Source organism: Cottoperca gobio, chromosome 3 (assembly GCF_900634415.1).
Source record: "Cottoperca gobio chromosome 3, fCotGob3.1, whole genome shotgun sequence".
NCBI lineage: Eukaryota > Metazoa > Chordata > Actinopteri > Perciformes > Bovichtidae > Cottoperca > Cottoperca gobio.
Genome location: NC_041357.1, coordinates 9,286,762 through 9,308,701, shown reverse-complemented (window position 1 = coordinate 9,308,701; position 21,940 = coordinate 9,286,762). Strand labels below are relative to the sequence as shown.

At 38.8% G+C, this 21,940-nt stretch overlaps 1 protein-coding gene across 1 annotated transcript in view; it reads right to left on the bottom strand.

The window, feature by feature from the left end:
• The window catches only part of LOC115004539 (protein kinase C-binding protein NELL1-like), a 239,280-nt gene that overhangs the window by 216,084 nt on the left and 1,256 nt on the right, over positions 1-21,940 (bottom strand).

Sequence of the window (21,940 nt, the reverse complement as noted above, 5' to 3'; positions counted from 1 at the left end):
GCAGCATGCAGAGCAGAGCTGGGAGATAAGATCAGGACAGGACATACAGGGAGAGAAAATACAGCTAAAGGTCACCCAAGGGCGCCTTGGTTCTTTCTCAGAAAACATCTGTCACAGCCCGGTTGCTCCACAGCAAAGACCTGCAACGATCATATATTACATGTTCATGTGTTACATGTACACACGCATGCTAGCGTGTACACATTGAAACATATTGCTTAGGGGCCATGATATGAGGCCAAGATTCACAACCTTTTTCTGTACTTTATCAGAGCTGTAATAAATGTAATTCCTGCTTGGTAATATTTCAATTGTGTAGCTACTTCACAGTAAAGTAAAAAAAACCTGATGTGAAAACAAAACATGAAGAAGCCAGGAGGTGCTGCTGGAAGGGATTCACTGACACAGCTGCAGGATGAAGTCAGATGTGTTTGCGTAGCTCTAAATGCTCTCCTGTAGCTTGATGAAAATGCTAAAGTAACTTTTTGTTACTAGACCTAGAGTGGGTACTGTTAAGAACATATCTCCATGCAGGAATAAAATATTAAAAAAATGTACATCACCCAAATCATTATGGGAATCGTGAAGCCAAAACTCAGAAACAATTATTTACCGAATGGAAAAATTAGAAATACTATTATCTTCATGGATACGTTTTCATTATTCCTCGATTAAAAATATATTTTGTTGAAAATGGTAAAAAGAAAAAAGAATGGCTGTCACGAGAAACGATGAATTGGTACCAAGTCAAAGCTAAAATTCTGAAAATATGACAGTACTCGTTTTTCTACAGTACTAGGACTATGGTACCCATAGTCATCGGGGATCAGGACTGGAGACTAATGGTTTCCCGTCCTCATGGAAAATGCTTTAGGAGGAACAGAGATCTTCCCGAGACACATCGAGTTGGGTATCGAGAATCGTGGAACTTCTCTGCTATTGGTGTAAAACACATAAAAGCAGATAATCCTCACAATTTAGAAGCTGTTTAGAATTTCTGGGATTTTCTTTTAGCTTGTTTGATAATTATAGATGAATGAAGTGCACTATCGATACCTCTATTGACAGTATTAGAAAAGGTCGCCTGTGAACCAAAGTGTCATTGAGCAAGACACAAACATGGAATATCATTTTGGAACATTAACAGGTCAGGAGTCAAAGAAGCTTGACTAACTAGAATTATTGGTTTTGTTTATCAGTGTTATTTCAATACGCTATTTTGATGCTATTACTGTGCCGAAATGTTTAGGGTCCAATTTGCAGAATGCACGAGCATTAAACAAAGTGAAGCTATGCACTGAATTCTTCTCTATTTAATCACATCACGTATTGCCATCAGACCATCCGGGGAACAGTATCGTGCAGCCTTACTAGCAACTGTGTCAGTATCTGGAAACATTACAATAATACTTCTCTAAAACAAGGAAGGACAGAAATGGCAAAACAAACAACACAAACAGTTGCCTCCCTCTCTTATCTGAGCAAATGGGGCATCAATTCAAACAGAGGCAGAGCAGAAAGGAGGCAACTCATCAAACACAGGCGACTGGAAATGCAAACTAGCTGCTGCGTGTGGAACAATATCTCTATGGGTACTCTCAACATGTGTCGGCGACAGATTATTCACACGGAACTCTGTTTGGAGAGGAAGCTACCGGGTTTACTGACTCCGACTGTGTTCAGGTTGATTATGAAGTCAGAAACGATGAATTATTAAAACAAATGGTACTCCAGATGTTTCCCCTGTCTTCATGACAAACGCTATCCTCCTTCAAGCATGGAGGTGCGAGCTGAGCAATAACACAAACTTGAAAAATGTCTGTGGCCTTCCTCCCTGGGTGTGTGAGAGTGCGGGAGTGTGCTGCGGTTTCCTTTCTCGGGAGGTACTGTCACCGAGACACATTATCAGCCCTAAGTCATTTGCCATATTAAAGTTAAAGCTTTAGTGTTAATACACCGCTGGTATGAGGCTGACAGGTAGTACATATGCTCTTCATAGTAAAGTTATGTTATGTTGCTTTACCTTATTAAGCTCCATTCAGGCGGGTTTAATGTTCGGGGGGATGCTGGGCAGTAAAACTTTGTTCTAGAGCTGAAAGAGTTAGTTAGGGCTGAACAATTGAAAAAAAATGCAATTGCAATATTAGAGGGAATTTTTACATCATTATTCTCATGTTTCTGAAAAAACATATTAAAATGGTTATGTTGTTATTTTTGCGTTGATTTGCATACAAAAAACATGTTTTCTTAAATATGTAGAATATTACATGTAAGCCGGGACATCTCTGCAGCATCACTATATTTTATTGAAATTTGTATTTTGACACACATTTTGCCCCCTTCTGCGAATTGAAAATTGCAGTTGGCCATGTTGCGATTTTGATCAAATTTTGAGTAATTGTAAAGCCTGTAGCATTAGCTAAAGTGAATCTAGGATTCTTGATTGACAGTCAGTTGCTGAGAGAAAATGTCAAATATTTGGAGGTTCCAGTTTCTCGAATGTGACGGTTCATTTAGCATTTTAGTTGTTTTCTACCTCTTTAACTTCTTTATTTTAACTAGCTACTTCTGACGTGCCTGGAGATGAATAAAATACTATCTTATATCTATTTAAACAGTTGTTTGGACAAATACAAGCAATTGGAAATGTCACCGTGTGATAAAGATTTGTTTTATGTATGCAGAAGATCCTTTTAGTAAAATATTTGTGTTATTAATAGATATTGATGGGAGAAGACCGCTGACCCCTTGTTTTCTGATTTACAAAATAAAGTGTGACCCTTGTCACATGCACCTTATAATTTTATTATTTACATTATCATCATTTTTATTTATTTTTTATCAATTATTTTGATAGACATTTGCAAATATTCCAATGGCTCTAAGTGTAAAAGCTGCAGTAAGAAGAGGACTGTTGCCTGTGAGGTATTGTTAAATACATGTTGGGAGTGTTTATGCACTAGCATCCAAGATTAGCCAAATGCTCTTCTGCTTGTCATTGTCCCATAGAGCTCTAAGGGCACACCACGCTGATGAAACCAAGAGGAAGTGCAGGCCATAATCTGTTCCGAAAAACACTAGGTATTTCAGACTGTAATTACTAGTGCAAATGGGGAAAGTCCCTCACATATGGTCTCTAAAAAAGATTTTAAAATCACGAACAAGCGCATGCCATTTGAAATCATCTGACGTAAAGAGATGTGGACTTCTAGTTTATCTTTCAGGGTGAAATTCCAGTTATGACGCCAATGCCTTGGTCAATAAGGCACGATATTCTTAACACTAAAATAGTATTTATCTATGAGAGGAGATGTAAGCAATCATTAGGGCCTTTGATGTATCTTGGGGATAGGAGTAAACTAGGAAACATGCTAACAGAATGTTAGAGAATGTCTGCATTAGGGATCTCGATACTTTGGTACCAAGTCGATGCCAAATTCTCAAAACGTGACGTGTTTTCCACAGCACCGTAGTGACTGAAAGTACCGTCAGGGCTCGAGACTAACATCATCCTGTCGTCCCATGAACATATGAAAATGTTTTTGGGGCGCAGTAAACTCACTATCGACGCGTCCAGGGGAAGCACCCTATTTTTATCGTGATAATGCTACATTAGGAACAACAAATCAGTGTTGAAATCGAAAAGAGAACTAGTTAACGTTAGCAGTTACCAGCCGGTGGAGCGAGGTTCCATAGAGTTGCACTATGGTGCGTTCAGGATCTATTCAGGTCAAATGAATATTGGGTGAAGTACAAATACAGTTTTCACAGTAATATTAAATATATATTAGAGGGAATTATGACCCGTTTAACTTCCTGACGTGAGTGTATGTTGAAGTATATGGGATTTATTGTTTCCTTTTTAGTTTTTTACCAGGGTATCGTATTGGTATCGAAAATCGTGGAATTTCACCGGTATTGGTATCGACTACTAAATATCTGATATCGTGACATCCCTAATCTTATTCACATGCTAAAGAGAAAAGAAAAAGCGACTCACATTCAGTCTCACGCTTCACCATAAAGGTTTGTAAATTATAAGATGAGCATATACCTCTTACATATTCATACTTATTGGCTACTTGAGGAGAAAACAACAAGCCAAATTCATTCAGCGACAGGACTGAATAAGCATCCTCTGTTTCCATCAAAGCCCCTCTCACTTTCCAGCTCTCTGTCTTGCCTCAGAGACACAACTGTAAGATATAAGAAGGATGCAGTCAAGAAGAGCAGCAGCATCTCTAACTGTGCTTTTCTATGCCTCTTCCTCCTCTAACCCTGACTAAAACAAAATGACGGCTCGCCTTGTGATGCAGTCAGAGCTCACATTTATTTTTAAATCCAGTGTCCTTTGATCCTTAACAGGAGAGGGTTTTTTCTTTCCAAGTGCTGAAGCTTTAAAGCAGGAAGAGTACAGTATCCACGCTGTAATGATGTTGGTTCTGACCAGCAAATGAAGTCTCAGACCTTCTTTCACACAACAACAAACAACAAAACACTTTGACCTCCACAAATGATGTACAGACAGACTGAAAGCACTCAGCAGCTAAATGCACCATCCTCCAGATCCCGTCTAAACCAGTCCAACACTTTCACTGATATCAATTTTGACACACAATTACAGTGACTGTGCCAACATGTATCATCCACCCAACTTCCATTCAAGTCCCACCAATCATGTCTGAGATCCTCTGAGCTACAGATTTGGAACTGCACGTCTGTCCGTCCTGGGAGAGGGATCCCTCCTCAGTTGCTCTCCCTCAGGTTTCTTCCATTTTTTCCCCTTTAATTATGGGGTTTCTTTTAGGAAGTTTTTCCTTGTGCGATGCGAGGGTCTAAGGACAGAGGATGTTGTAACCTGTACAGTCTGTAAAGCACACTGAGACAAATGTATAATTTGTGATATTGGGCTATACAAATAAATTTGATTTGATTTGATTTGATTTGATTTGATTTGATTTGATTTGGAACTTTAATTACAGATTGTAAAACCAAATATCTGAAATGCTTGAAAAACCTTTGTGTTGATTTTAATCTAATTAAATCTACAGTATGATTCAGTTTTCAGAATATCAATATGCTGTGTCCCAGAATGAAAACAATGTTCTTACTGATGTTTTGAAATGACTAGAGTTTAGTTCAAAGAGAATATGTTGAATGAATATGAATGAATCAAATGGATTCAGAATCAAACTAACTTCCTTCTTGGATACTAAGAATGCTCCTTAGTGGATTGCTGACATCAGAGGATACAGCTATATCCAAGATTAACAGATGCATGTCCATATTCATATGTAGCCACACAGAACTTCTACCTAGCATCTGTGCATCCACTTAGCTTGACCTGCGGGACATTCAGGTTTGTTTAGCATTCGTCTTGCAAATGGTTTTCCAAGAAAATGACACGAGTGCAAGACTGCAGAGCAAACTACACAGAAACCCCAAATGTACCGACTACACTCACAATACTGGAGGCTAATTGGTTGACAGCAGCTCCTCAAAGGAAGTAAACCTGCTGAGTGAAGACTTTCCAGCAGCTGCAAAGTGGCCTGACTGCAAACTGCTGGCAGAAAAAGATGGCAGGGGTGAAAGAGGCACTGAAAAGGGCCAAGGGAAGGATTTAAGGGGATATATTGACATAAATTGTATATTCATTCATATACATTCATAACTAACTACTTAGTGTATAATCACCTAAAACTAAGAAGATTGTGTTAGCTTAGAATGAGCCCTTCATATCTACATAGGGAGCAGGTCTTCTGCCACGTTGCACCGCCATTTCTCTACAGTAGCCCAGAAGGAACAAACCAAACACGGCTCTAGAGTGGGCCTTTTCAGTTTTCACTTGTCCTTTAAGTAAAAGGAGGAAAACCACAGTAAAAACACTTTTACATAAGTAAAAGTCTTGAATTCATTGTTTTACCCAAACAAATACATGTGGTGTTGCACCGACCTTGACCTAATTAATAATGAATGATGGAGATGTCTGGAGCCCATCCTAAGCATCTGTATCAGGGTTGATCCAAACATATTTTAGTGCATCAGTATCAGCTAAAATGAAGTAGATCCATTTGTTTCTCTTTTTTAGTTCACCTCAGCCTACCAGTGCTGCAGTGCTGCGCTCCTTTAATAGCCTTAAGAGCGAGCATGCCGCCGCATATCCAAGTGAAAGTTGGAGTGTGTGAATGTGAAAATGATTTGGTCGCACCGGTAAAGGGGAAGTTCAGACACACAGGTTGGCAAAATACACTGATTTGCTAAACTTTGACAGGAAAGAATCTGTTATCTCTCCTCTCTCTGTTTTATCAGCAAAGAGTTTGAAACATGTCAAGGAAAATGGAGTATGCTGCAGGAGTGTTTTGATAAATATCTTTGGATATATTAATCCTCTGCTGTGAAAACTAGTCATCACTAGAATTGATTGTAACTGCCATGAATTCAAGCTGACCACAGCCTCCGTCTTCTGTGAAGGAGCAAAGCTTAATAAGACCTCGTGAAATGCTGACCTGAACTTTGTTGAATAACATTACTTCCCTGAAAACAGTTAAATGCATGCTGCACTGGTAGTCATAATTTAAATTGATAAAGCTATCACAACACAAACACTCAAACCATGCTTCTCTCTATAATTCATATCCCATTGGTTAATGCATGTCCTCGTGTTTCAACAATGATCTTGACTGACATTAAGGACGTATACCATTTTATACGTTATGGGACATTAATGCCACCTTTCAAGCCAGGGGGTTTGTGTTTGGCAAATCGAAATAGATTTGGGGTGGAGTATCACTTTAAGTACAGAATTTCCGTAAATGTAGTAACTTTACACCTCTGAAGGATGGATTAAACCTTCAACACTTTTTTATAACACTATAAATATATTGAAAACCAAATTAGTTCTTCTAATAGTGCGTCAAAACTTTCATCATCATTTTAGTTCATGTACAGTCCAGACCTCTCTGGATACAAGTCTGACATTGCTGGCCTATTGCACTGTTTCTAGCAGCCTAGTTAGGATTAGATGAAGACACATTGCGTATGTGCTTTAAATGTTTCATCTCAGCTCGCCAGCAGCTGAATGTACAAGCTGCCCCAAAAGAATCAGCCCTGTTTTTCTCACAATGGTATCAGGGGTAGTGGTGTCAATAAATTACAACAGATTGTGTCTGAAGAGCTGCTGGTATAATGGAGCAAACAGGAGGAGAGGAAAGCAAAGAGACAGAACAGCGATCATACTATGTTTTGCTGTTATGCCTTTTTTCTGTGTAGTTATTGTTTCTCCTTCAATTCACATTGAATGTAGTTGATGGATTAGTTTGAGGACATCGCTTCGCTAACACCGACTTTGTGGAGCTGATGATATCAACACGAAATTAGGAAAACTATTTGTCAGCTTGCCATGAAACAATATCAGGTATGGAGTGTCTCCAGAGGATGACTCTTAATCTTTTGATATGTCGATATTTCCTTTAGAACCATCAGGTAAACATTTATAATTCTACATACAAAAGATCAACATCTAATATGTAGATTCTCCACATCTTGGTAAGTATTGGTAAGGCAACCAAAAAGTTAAAAATGCAGTACATAAATGTCAAGGATACATTTGAGATTATTTATTACATTACATGGTTTGTCCACCAAAGAGCACTGACAGCAACTTTTCTTTTCAACGACAGTATAAAATCCCCCCTGGGATACATATAATGGTCACAATGGTTTCATAATCAAATGTAAGGGATACTTCACAAAGTGTTAACTTATGTCGTGTTTGTTATGCATAAACTGTATATAAGAAGTGGACGATGTCAACACGGCGCCACCCCATTGCTTTGCCGTTTTGAGGCCGTCGCCATCTTGGTTTTTGGACACAGCTCAAGCTTTAATATAGCGCCACCATCAGGACAACATTTCAACTCTGATACTACAGTTATCTTAGAATGCAGGTTTTTCGAAGTTTCCCTCATGTTTTCGTTAATGCCGTGATCCCATCCAACAAATGTCACCAAACACGTACATGTGCACAAAAACACACCCCTTTCAGCGAAGAGTTACACCGTGACTAGCAGGGACACTAAGGTGCATAACGAGATGCTGCATTAGTCTGACAACCAGCAAATGTTAGCTAATCTAACAAATCCATATCCGTCAACCTCACTGTAAATGAAACGAGGAGAATTGCGAGTTGTGTTTGAAACTGTTTTGTAAGACCCAGCAGTGGCAAAACTTGTTCAGGCCCCAGAGCATGTGAAGTTTCATTTGCACTTGAACATCTGCCAGATTGGTCTGGCAACATGGCAACAGCGATACGCTCAGCGTTTGCTATGGCACGTTAGAGGCTTTAGCTCGAGTTTAAAGGTTGCCAGTGACACCTTTTGCCTTGAAGGTGCCACGGCTGCATTGCGTGGTACGGTGAATTACCTGCAGCACGCAGTCACGATGGTGTCAGTGTCGTCTTGGTAACCAGCTTGTTGGTTTTGACAGTTAATCCATGAAGTACCGTGACCACATTGTGGGAGATGAGCCCAGTGCTGCTTAAAACCAACATGCTTCCCTCTGTACCTTTACTAGAGATCAGCTGAACTGTTTTGGCTTTTTAAATGTATAAGGACATATTATTACAGTTCATCACAGTTCATTTAGCTGATGCTTTTCTCCAAAGCGATTTACAATAAGTGCAAACAATCATGAGGATACAACTCCGAACAGCAAGAATCTTGCAAGTGCATTAGCTTCAAATAGGTGAAATAATTGAAGTGCAGAACAATAGCTTCAAATAAGCCAAACCAATTTAGTGCCACATCAAATTATCAGTTCATTTATTCCTAGACTTTTGAAGAATATACTGAATAAAGATTAAACACCTTTTTAAACAATGACTGTTGCATAAATATTATTCAGATAATATAATGAAAGTATTTTGGGAAAAACATTCCCTGTTCAGAAGTACTGTCCGACATATATATAATGAATATTTGATTAAATCATCATGGCTATCTTATAGGTCTGACAGTGGCAAAACAAAAAGGCTGCCTCGCTGTTGGCTGCAATTCTTATAGTGGTTACTCTCAGTGGATATTAGGTAGTAGGAAAGGGCAGCATGAACATATGAGGCAAAGTTTGCTCTGCATGTCCTTATGTGTAGTAATATGATTAATGCTATCTTCATTGATATTTAAAGCTAGGAAGATTTCAAATTAAAAGAATACTAAATAAAAATAAAAATAAAAATAAAAATAAAATAAAATAAAAATAAAAATAAAAATAAAAATAAAAATAAAAATAAAAATAAAAATAAAAATAAAAATAAAAATAAAAATAAAAATAAAAATAAAAATAAAAATAAAAATAAAAATAAAAATAAAAATAAAATAAAATAAAAATAAAAATAAATAAAATATTTGTTTTATTTAGGGTCACGTAAAAAGCATTTCTGTACAGCACATACATATATTTCAAAGGCTGTTTCTTTGCTATGGGCTTCATGGGTAAAGTAATAAGTGAAAAAACACAGTGCAACAGAAACTCAAATGTCCAAAATTCCATCATTGTTGTTTCGCTTTGTTGGTAATGAAGTTTCGCCTGCTAGTATGGAAAGCATCTCCAACATCATATCCAAGTAGTACCAAAATGTCATTAGCTTTAATTAGTCGTAACAGAACAAATTCCAATTCCAATCTATGATAAGGTTATAAAGCCACCGGAGTGAAAGTGAATGCAATTACAGTGCGACTATGATAGCATCAAAACAAAGACAATGGCTCCAGGCAGGGCAAAGCACGCCTAATTATATCAGGATTCTGATGGAGATAGGAAGGAAGTGAAGGCTCATTCTTGCACCTTCCACAAACAGTTTGAGGCAGCGATAAATAGACAGAGTTTAATTGCTCCACGCTGAGGTTAGTGTGCCAGTTTCCAGCCATGCAGCCGAGGATTTAAAGAAGAGCGTGTCTTATTGTAGATGACATTTCTCTGTATGTGATAATGAGCCAGACTTTAGAGAGAGCTTTGAGTGTATGATAATGCCCGATTGCAACTATTTTTCAGACGGATAATGCAAACATCCATTGTTCATATGAGCACAAAGCAGCACAGTTTGCTGCTGTCTAGCTCATAAAAATAGAATAGAGGAATAAAAAGCAATGCAGCCTCCTTCTGTGGCATAAACTCTGTAGGGAGCTGCAATATGTGGTGTTATTTTTTATTATTTACTATGCATGTGTATAGTGTGTGTATGTGCTGCACCAGGATAAACTGAAAACGACAACAACATCTTACAGGGATTTGAACTAATCTTAAAAACAGAGCCATTAACAGATAAGGTTTGGAAAGATGTGTGCTGAATCCCAAGACCTATAATTAAAAAATCATAAATTATACACTTTATTTATAGAACCATTCATTAGAGTACATATCATGTTACAGAGTTTGCAATTATATATATTGCGATACTGTAAGTAATGCGATATATTGCAATTATTTTATCAATTTTTCGGAAAAACGTCATAGTATCAAGAACACACAGCTATTATGCTACTTCCTGTCTCAATTTAGGTTATTACGCCGGAGTGGAAGAGTAAAATGGCTGAAGATAGATTTCAACACTGCTCTCGAGCAGTTGGGGTTTAAACACAATACAAAATGAGCCACCGTCTGACACAAATAAAAAAATAACAATATTGTTTTTGTATCATTGTATCACAAAACATAACATCTGGAGTGTATTGATGTTTTTTTCACCCCTACATTTCATACAAGGAATGCTATACCATTAGGAAAAAGCAACTGAAAACTATTTAAACTAGAAGGGCATGTTAACGAAAATGTAAAATAAGTTGTGTGACCGCCCTTGATTTGTATCCGATTTGTATTGGGCCCATGCTACACCTACTACACCCTTCCACAATGATTCGTGAAAATCCGGCCAGTAGTATTTTGGTAATTTTGCTGACAAACAAACAAACCGAACCACAAACATAACCTCCTTAGTGGAGGCAAAGATAGAGCCGACAATGTATACAGTGTTAAAAAAAAATAATCAAACAAACAAATGAGGAGGTAAGTTAAAACACAACTAAGAGTCCACAGCCAAAAGAGTAAAGATACTTTTAAAGAGGAAGCACTTAACACAAAAGGTAATTCATTCTGCAGGTATTTGGTCATAAATCAAAGTCTTAGAGAAATGGAAAAGTTGACATGATGAAGGTGCTAGAGGCCAAACAGACCATGATTATCCATCACACAGCTGTTGAGGCATGTCACTCTGAAATGCAAATGTCAACCTGGTGTCAGGTGTTGGGTTTTGAGGCCCAAAGGGCGCTGAGATAGTCTTTCAATTGAATCCAGTAAACTTCTAGTTGATCAAGATACTTATTTATTTAAAGTGATGATGACAGCAATGTCAAAAAATACCCTCAGCCGAGGACACTTTCACACACCAAGTCCACAGTCCGAATCAATAAAGAGCCAGTTAGCTGTCTGTTGGTACAAGTGAAAGTGGTACAAAAACATCATAAACATTTTGCTATATTCTCTACAGAAGGGTGTCGTCGTCCCTCATTGGTCCATGTTGGCGCGGTGATGCCCCTTGGTGGGCCGTCTTGTAGGTGGCGAGATGGAGGTGGACCTGAAACTCTTTGAAGAGAACCTAGAGTGCTTCACATTCATAACTAATATAGTGCTCATTATACATTTGTGCAGAAATACATGTTGTGCAATAATACATTTAGATTGAGGTGGACGAGTGCATGTGATAATCATTAAATGTGACACAATACAATCAGGAGTTTATTTACTTCACACAGGGGAACACCAAAGTCAGTAGTATGCATCCTCAGTGGACCACAGACACATCATTTTGAGGCAATCCTTCCAATAGTTGTCAAAAAATTTCAGTCTGATTGACCAACATTGCCATCTGTAGAGCCATACTGCCAGCATTATTAAAAAATCAACAAATTAAATAGCAGAATTGGACAGAATTGGTGTAGTTTAATGTAGCCCATATTTATGTATTTAGGAATCGAACATTTCCGACTCTGGAGACTCATAGTGGTAGTATCCAAACAAACTGGGGACAGTGAGATGAGTAGGCTGAAAGCAACACAGTGATGGCAATTTCTCTACACACAAAAACATATGCAATCAGAATCATTTCAAAGATCCAAAACAATCCACACCAAGGGGCTTTCAAAAGCCTCAACAGATGGTAATAGAGAATTTTAGCATTTGGGTCAAAACATTGCAGAAGTCAGCTTCACTGTAGGGCTTCAATGCCAGAAATAGATCATTTGCAGTAAATCCCCACTATTGATCCTGGTCCAAGGAGACTGTGATACTCTGGACCATTTATATAGATTTTAGGTCTGGGTGTGCCAGATGAGATCATGTTTCCCACATCAAACTAAAGGCACTTGTGTCCGGCCATTGTTCCTCTACGCTGCCTTTAATTTGACGACAGGGGGGCAATGGAGACACGTCTGTCCCTTTAAAAGATATCGCCTTCATGTACGATGAATAATTCAGATGGAATAATTCCGCAGAGGTTCCTGTGAGGTAGGACCAGTGTCTCGCCTCCTCCAGCAGTAGGACAGCCAGGAAGCTCATACATAAAAGATGAAAGGTTTGATAGCCTTCATTGGATTCAGCCGCTGAGACTGTACGCAGTAGACTTAAGAGTCGTAGCCTGGCTTAGCTCGCAGCTTGTGAACGGCCCAAAGCCTCTCAGGCCTGCCTGCATGGGGCTTTCTCTGTAATATCTGTGACATATGCAACCCAACTCTGCTCCGCAGTCAGAGGTGGAGGTATAAATAGCAACAAAACGGATGCAGGAGAGAATGAGACCACACTGAAACCTCTCGGATTCTCGCCATTTCACTCCAAACCTGCAGGAATGGTGCTACCTGGGATGAAAACAGTATCCTTGATAAGGTCACATTGTGCTGTATTTGTGATTATCAAGATTTCTAAAAGTGTGCCACCACCTACTGTCAAATTTCTCTGCAGCATCTGCAATTGTGAGCTACGTTCGGCTCTTTAATTTGCCATTTCCCTTTTCCATTTTGTTACATGCTTAGTCTCATCTGCACCATGAGAGAGCAGACAGATTTCTTCAAGTGGAGCCAAACCTTCTGCCTGCTCAATTGCCTGACACAAACATGATAACATTTCAACCGGCGCACATCAAAGATATGAAGGCATATTTTGACTTTCTAAAACAGGAGTAACATGCACAGAGCTGATATGCTTCGAGGAAAAGAAACCTGCAGTGAGACGTGGATTTATTGGCCCATGTGGTAAACCTTCTGCCCTTCTTGGTTACCCCAAGGGCAAATGTAAAAGACATAAAGGCTAAATGTTTTGGTTCAAGGCATTTCTCTTTTGATTAGCTGTCAAAAAACTATCTGTGGAGAGATCAATATAACCAGCAATCAATTCAATCATGAACTCCATCACTATGGGAGAGTCGATGGACTTAATCCCTGTTGGTACCAAAGTGGGCCACGGAGTGTTCACATCGATTTATATACAGTAGCTCTGGGTTGACAAGAAAATCTGCCAGCAGAGTATTTGATAGAGGTTAAAACACTACTAAATATATTAAACTGGTTGTGAAATGGAAGTCATATATTAGCATATATAATGCAACAAAATAACTAGGAGCTGCAAGACACAAAGCTGCATCTGCTGCAACCGTTAATGTGTTTATTATTTGGATTCCAGGTTGGATTTTCTAGCAAAAATAGCATGTCAATTAAACACTGTTTAGCAGCTGATTAAAAGCATTAGATGCTGAATCTTTTCACAGAGCAGAACTGTAATGCAGGACCAGGCCTTTCAGGATCAACCGGACTAAACTAAAAGGTGATGGAGCCACAGGTTCAACAAGTGTTCTTCTATATGATAGATTTGCATTTTATAATGTATAACTGATGTTAGCCCAACATAAGGACCTGAAGAATTCGAGGATATTATGATGTGACCTTAGATCATGGTTCATTTTTTTAGGTTTAACACTGTTTAAATTGGTGTTACGGGCCATCCACACATACTGACTTAAAAACTGGGACAGCAATAGGTTGCAATTCATTGTGAATGGGTCCTGCTGTTGCAAACTGACACCACGCTTTGAGCTGCAGAGATTTAAAAGTCGCCCAACAGCACTACAGGGAAAAGTTAAGAAAAGCTTTTTTATGCTAATGTCCTCTGATGCAATGCGAGCAACAAGCAGAAGAACAGAGTTGTTTACTACTCTGCTCCACAAGAGGAGTGAGGATCGCATATAGTGAAGATACAGGATGCAATGCCAGTCAGGCAGTGTTACTGTTTCAACAGTGCCTGAACACAAAGCTATTCTGTACCTGTAAAACACTATGCAACAGGGAATTAACTTCTTCCTCGGTTGCTACATGAGAAAACAATTGTCCAGTATGCAAGTTAAATGCTTATTGCAACATACCCACAGAGCTACAGCTTCATGACAAGCCAGAGACGGCCTACTACTTTGTGTTTGTATGTGTAACTGCAAAATAATAGGCACACAGAGGCTTTCTTAAGCAAATATCTATGACAGACGGTCGATCTAAACCGGCTCTGACCACCCACTTTTGGAGGAATTCATTCTTCTCCCTTCTGGATGAAGAGCCAGGTCCCCCAGGGTAAAAAAAAACAATAGGTTTTTTCCCTTTGTTCCAAGTGCAATAAATGCGCTTAATTTTCATTGAAACTTGGCTTGACTGCTTAGCAGCACATTAGCATGGCTACCAATGCTATGGGTTTGATTCTTTTAAAAAGGGAGAGATGCATCTTTTTTTACTTGGTAGTCTGCTGTAACCGTTGAGAATAACGTCTTATGTCCATGTTGTGTTTGTGGTTTTGCCCTCTACTGTAACCCAAATGTCCCCTCGAGGGACGGTAAAGAAGAACTGACTTGAACTCAGAGTTACAGTTGTGGGCCTGAAGTGGAGCTGTCCACTCTGCTGCGGTACTGATAACTATTTTATACCATTGCAATTCTGTAATTTGGTCATTCAGACTTACAATTACATATCCCACCACCTTCCTATCCCCACTATGATGGGGAGTTATTTAGCCTTTATTTGTCAGCCAGTAGAGAGATACAGGAAGTCTAGGGTAGATAGATAGATAGATAGATAGATAGATAGATAGATAGATAGATAGATAGATAGATAGATAGATCGATAGATAGATAGATAGATAGATAGATAGATAGATAGATATAGATAGATAGATAGATCGATCGATCGATCGATCAATCGATAGATAGATAGATAGACAGATAGATAGATAGATAGATAGAAGGGCATGACATGCAACAAAGGTCCCTGACACAGAATCCCAGCACATCGTGGTTAAAGTGGTATGTGCCTTAACTAGTAAGTAGGCTACCAGGGCACGCCTAATTTACTGATTTGACCCTCTGGTGGCCATTTATGGTGTTGTGCCTAATCCTATCTTTCAAGTCCTCAGGATGTATATTAGGGTGAAATGTAGATTTTCACATTAGTCTGTTGAGACATCTAGCCGACAGATAAACAGGCGGACATTAAAGGCAACAACGTTTTTTAAAACAATTTTTAACCTGTTGATCAAGTGTTTACATGTAGATTTTATAAACCAATTAGCGATGAATTATTAGATTAAAACCATGATAAAATAGCCCTTCTACACATAAAAGCCAGGAACAGTAAGCTGTTAGAAACACAGCATCTGGTGAGGCATGAGATCAGAGTTTTAACTGCACGCTCCCTGATGGTTGGGAGATGACACAGACGAAAACATACACCATTACAGATAATTAGTAGGTCTTGTAGTCAGTGTATTATAGGACAGTAATCACTGTAATGAGCAGTAAAACCTTGCCCTGCCTCAATTCAGGCTTAAGAACTTCAGGGAATCATTTTTCCCATCTGCAATTAGGGACCATTATTATTACAATTTGTCATCATTAAAAACACCTCTGAAGTCTACACTGATGTATTGTTACAAGGAATTTTTATCTGCATGCATAATTTTTCTAACAAAAAAGGCATCAACAACAAAATTGTACGCTGGATGCTGTCATGTGATTTGAAGTTTTGGTGTACACTCTTCCTCAACATGCTTCATCTATTTATATTTCATGTTACAATGTCCTATTGCATCATTCTCAGATTGCCTTTGATAACTGTGAGGGAAGTGGTGAGAACCTGTTGCAGTTACCTCTGAGTTTTATGTGCAAGTAAAGAGATTGATAGCCTGGAGAAGAAGTGAGGATTGCCTCTGGCTCAAAATTTGGTTTTAATCTCTCCGTTTCCTTTTCTATGTTTGATTTATTGCCTGTATAATTATAAGGGACTGACAACAAAACCTGATGGTTACTGTTGATGTTTTAGTTCAACTTTATTTAGAAGGAATGATTTATTCCATTGTAGCTGCACTGGACAATTAAAATTGCGTTTTTCAATTGTTAAAATGTTTAGTATGGATTTTCTTTCTTTTTTTTAGCAACTAAGGAAGTGATGAGCCAAATAGCAGATAGCATTCAGGTTATATTCCATATTTGTAATACATTATATGAATACATTGTGCCCGTGTCGCCAACGCATGATATAACTTGCTCCTTTGTGCCATAGAGCTCCATTGTTGAACACCCACACTGTAATTTATTTTGACTCAATCTCACATACACCATCCTGCTGTTGTAAATACTCAATAGCAGGCCCAGACTGTCCATCTGGAGCAAACGGGAAAATTGCCGGGGGCCAGGCAAGTGTTAATAATGCTAAATGAAATGAGAAAAACAAAGCAAAAAAAAAAACACGGGCATTCAGAACAGCCCACCTGCTTCTAACCTGATGTCATCATCTCTGCCTGTCTGCACAAGCGATTGGCAGCAGACATGTATGCATCAACACATTCTGTCCGTGTGTGAAGTGTGCAGGGGCCGAGCAGTGAAGAGATAAGGTGGAGCTGAGAGAGCTCGTATCGAAAAGAGAACAGCTTTGGTAGAAAGTTCAGCTAAATGCTGCAAAATTACAGATATGTACACGAGCAAGTGGCATGGTTACATGTTGCCTTTTTGACCGTTTTTACTTAAAATCGGCTTCGGGCCGAGTGCCACAGACCGGTAAGGGACGTGGGAAAGTATTGAAAGAGGGAAACATGGTTTTGACCTTTTCATTGGGATTGGTTAATACAAAAAATATAGAACATCAATATCCTTTAACGTGAAGAAGCATAAGTAAAAACTTAAAAAACACATATTGTCTATGTGACAAATATAATTGAGGTAGGCTCATTGGCCTTCACTCAGTTATAACTCATCTGAAGCGGTGTTGATAAAAGAAATGTAAGAGTGTTCACATTATTTTGTCAACCTCCTCTAGTTCTGGTCAGGGTTTTGGAGGGGAGAGTGGTAAGACATCAGCTGGTTACTGTCTGTGTTCTGCTGTTAATAAAGTGCTGACTGCCCTGTAGGCCCTGCAGGTTTGAAAAACATTCAATTTATTCTTTTCAACTGTGAGCAATTGCAGAAATTGAGTGATTTCAGAGTCGCCAGGATAGGTGACCTCTGTATTACCACTCTGCTCTGTGTGGCGTAATGGAAAATCTGAAATGCTGCAGAATTTCTAGTCTTCACATGTTTACTAAAAATCTCACCGGTTTGCATCGGGAGGTGAGGAAAGTGAAAGTAATGGCGTTCTGATTTTCCTGATATTCATGTAGGTCATAGTTTTACTGATGCCAGCCCTGTAAATTCACAATTCAAGAACCAGGCAGGACTTAGACTTGAAAAGCTTGAACCCATGGCTTAAAAATGGCTAGATTAAACAAACTTGGCAGAAAAAGTACCAAATTTAAAAGGTTAGGTGCAGCTTTCAGTGGTTTAGTTTATTCAATATAGTTAGTGAGGAACAATTTGCTGACTTACTCTATTCAATATTCTAGTCTTCTTTTGGATTTGGAAATTTTTTCCAGATTGTTTTTGTCTGCGGGTCAGTTTTAAATGAACCACCTGACACACCATCAAGGTAAGCAACACTGACGCTAAACTCTGTGTTGCATCATAGGCTCTGATAACCTCACAGGACAACACACTGCAGTCGTCCCACCCGCATGGAAAGACACATTTTAAGACCCGTCTGTGTATGGAAACAACAATAGCACTCATGTCAACTACAATTTGATTTTCAACAACTTCAAAAATATGCAGGTTTTGTTGTCATTTTTTGAAAATATGCTTATTAGTTAGAGAAGCTTGATTCCAAAACGAAAACAAAAAAAAAGAAACAGCACCTCACGAATAAACGGGTTATATCTTGTTTGTTTAATTGTTAGCACATCAGTCCCTGAAAAAAAAAATATATATATATATATAACGTGTTAATTAGCGAGCTTCTCCTAACTGTAGCTTCAAAAGGAAGATATGAAAGTGAAGGCAATGTTAAACTATTCCTTTGATTGTTATAATGAACAATAAATGTGCAATTTCCCTCAAACTGCCCGAGTAACCTCAACATCGGGGAATGATTTCCTAGATTGCCTGGGTGGCATTCGACAGATGAAGCTGTTGCTTTTAACTGATTGTTGTATCTAAATGGAACAAATGTGACAGCAGTCAAAGAGCCAGAGTTCCTTACGTAAACCCCTTCCTTTAAACTCAAGACCTACTTTTTTTGCCACATTGCATTCTGGTCCCTTTTCCACCATTTCCTCTCTTACAATGGATTTTTCCCAGAATGCTCCCTGGAGAAAAGCCTTCTCCAATTGTGAGGGACTGACATCTAGAGGGTTTTTTTCTACAATTAAACTCCACTATAGTTTGCTGGACATATCTAGATATATAGACATAGATATAGACACTTTACATGCTACACTTGGCCACTTATTCACTTTTATTAGCTATAGCTCATTATTGGACAGTTGTGAGATGTGTCAGTGTGAATTTCAGCTTTAAATGAGGTTGGAAAAAATGTTTTGATTAGAATCGACAGGAAAGTCGATTAAACGTTAATTAAGAAGCACTTCGGTCTGAAAACCAAACTGCAGAGTCATTATATGTTGGCCTAAAAGGCTGATAGGAGACGTGTATATAGATCTCAGGGATATCAGGATCAAGGTTGCATTTGTTATTACCATTTAAACTGTTTAACATTAATGATTTTGAGCGAGAGTCAATGAAGAACAGAGGGATCTATGGAAATGGAGGATTTTGAATCCTCTTTTAAATGACCACAGACATGTACACAGCACAGCACAACACACACAGTGACATTTAGACTGTGCATTTAACCCATCCCAGCATTAGAAGCAGGATTCATTAGGATCTATATTGACCGGACAGATTTCACAGATAGCTGGGTCTCCTACATTTTGTGCACGTTTGTCAATCTGTTCATCGTAACAGTGTTCAAAGATTTCAATTTTTCTTATTTTAAACTGATTTCAAATTGTCAGGACTAATCTCGCATGGAAATATGATAAGAGGACATATTACTTGAAAACTGATGATTATATTTTGACTGGTCAGTTAGCCAAACCAAATCTCATTCAGCTTATGATGCATTACCTTCAAACTCAATAAATAAGTTAAATAAATATTTTAAACTGACAGTCATCAAACCTCTTCATAGTCAGGTCAGTAAAATATAATTTGATGTGCAAGTAAAGAGATTGATAGCCTGGAGAAGAAGTGAGGATTGTCTCTGGCTCAAAATTTGGTTTGAACATCTCTGTTTCTCTGTTTCCTGACCCATTTAGACTGAATGTAATTTGGACACGGCCCGACTGAGGTCCTGAATTTTAGGCTTAATGCTTTGAGATAAACATCAGAGATCAAAAGCTCCCTTCTTTTGGTACCAAGAACGTCTGCACCAAATGTCATGATAATCCATCCAATAGTTGTCTTCGAGCAGTCTGATGAGGAAAGCACTGGATGATTGAAGTGAAAGCATCTGTTTGAAATAGAGATATTTCACTCTGGACCAAACTGACAGACCAACAGACCCAACATGTCCCCATACTGGGACACCAAAATATAATCAGACCCTTTTAAAATGATTTTAAATCCAATTCAACATTGGGTAGGGCTGCACAACTATTAGAATATCAATCACGATCACGGCTTCCCACAATTAAATTAGCATGATCGACTGATATATAAATGTTTAAGTCTTATTTATAGCAGGAATGTAGGAAGTGACAGCAGTGATTTACTCTGTTGATTTAAAAATGGAAGTGCAATAAAAAAAACATTGTGTCCCTAAAATGTATTAATATATTTGCGATAAATAAATTGCGAGTAATGAGGTTGACAATCTGGGTTTCAATGTAGGATAAAGAAAGTAGGTCAGCCACCTTCTGGACAAACTCAACTGTATTCAATGCATCACAGAAGTTCCCACAAAGTAATCCTATTGATGAAAAGTACAAACTATAAAAACAAATATAGGAGCAAGTATGTGAGCTTCCTTCCCCGTTATTTTCCATCGCAAGGTGGCATCACATTCATCCAGAGCAACACCTTTTAGTAGCCACTCCACTTGTCTGCCTTTGCTAAACTGGCTTTCATTGAGTGCACTGGTGCATTATTCTGGTGAAAATCTATCCCCTGAAGAAAACCATCTGTTGTTTGTAAATGACTGGCTTACTGGGAGACTGGAGAGACTGGTCCAAGTGTCCAGCCAAAGACACTGCCAGAGCCCTCTCTTTCTCTCCCCGTGCTCTCGACACTAATTGGAACACCACATTGTCCTTTTTTTTCCAAACCATTTGACCAACATTACAATATGTTCCACTGCAATTTATGCAATCAAACAGATGCAACATAATATATTGAGCCCAGTGCACAACATAATTGCATAAAAGCATACATAAATCATCTTGAATAATCACTGACCCAATCAGCCACAGAGGCTCCAGCACAGCCTCTGCTAGGCGGGTAATCATGGCCTGCTTGTTGTAACATATTAGAACATGATATTCTCTACCTTTTTTTGTTTGGTAGTTGCTGCAACTTTAGCTGCTGCCGTGCTGTGGAACCATCTGGGTCACAGGGCCATGAAAGCAGCACATGGGTGGGCGAAGTGCTAAATAGGTCACATTACAAGCATCCTCTCCAACACTCACAGGTCCAGTTTTCCCTACTGGATTAGCCCCCTGTTTCCCACACTATCTGGCTGCTACACCTCGAGCCTGACAACCGTAGGGAGAGCAGCTAAGAGTGTGTGTGTGTGGGTGTGTGTATCAAGTAAAAAGTGAAGCTGTCTATCCCGTATGGCCTCTAGCACTGAATCTTGGACAGCTTCACCTCGATAGAGTCGGCCAAGCTGCCCTTCCTTCATTCATACAGAGCCAGTGGCGCATCGAGCCAAACACTCTAGAAAATAAAACCACACACACACACACACACACACACACACACACACACACACACACACACACACACACACACACACAGAGCACTACCATTCTGCCGATATTGAACCCCCATTGCTGCTTATTTTGTATTCAGGCTGCTGGTGTTTGTGCCAGGATCTTTGAATTTGAATATTTCCATGCCAAAACAAGTTTTAAAAAAAGGACTCAGTATTTATTTGAATACCGAGCTACACTTTAATTCTTAAAATAAAGTTTCAAATATGTTAATAACATTTTTACTGCAAGTCTTCCTGCCCATTTTTCAGGAGCTGTAGCCATGCAGGAAACAAAACACAAAGATCCGAGTCTCTCTTGAGCGGTCAGCCAGATCTCTTTCCCACTGTCTCCCATTCTTTCCTCTTTATACTTCTGCTTTCTAAACATGTCAGCCTCTGCTTAAAGTGGAGAGGACTGCAGGCAGACCGAACAGCTTCCACCAAATATTGTCTTTTTTAAGAGTGCAGTGAAGCAAGTGAGAAAAGCAAAGTTATCTTCTGACACTCTTAACACATCTCACCCT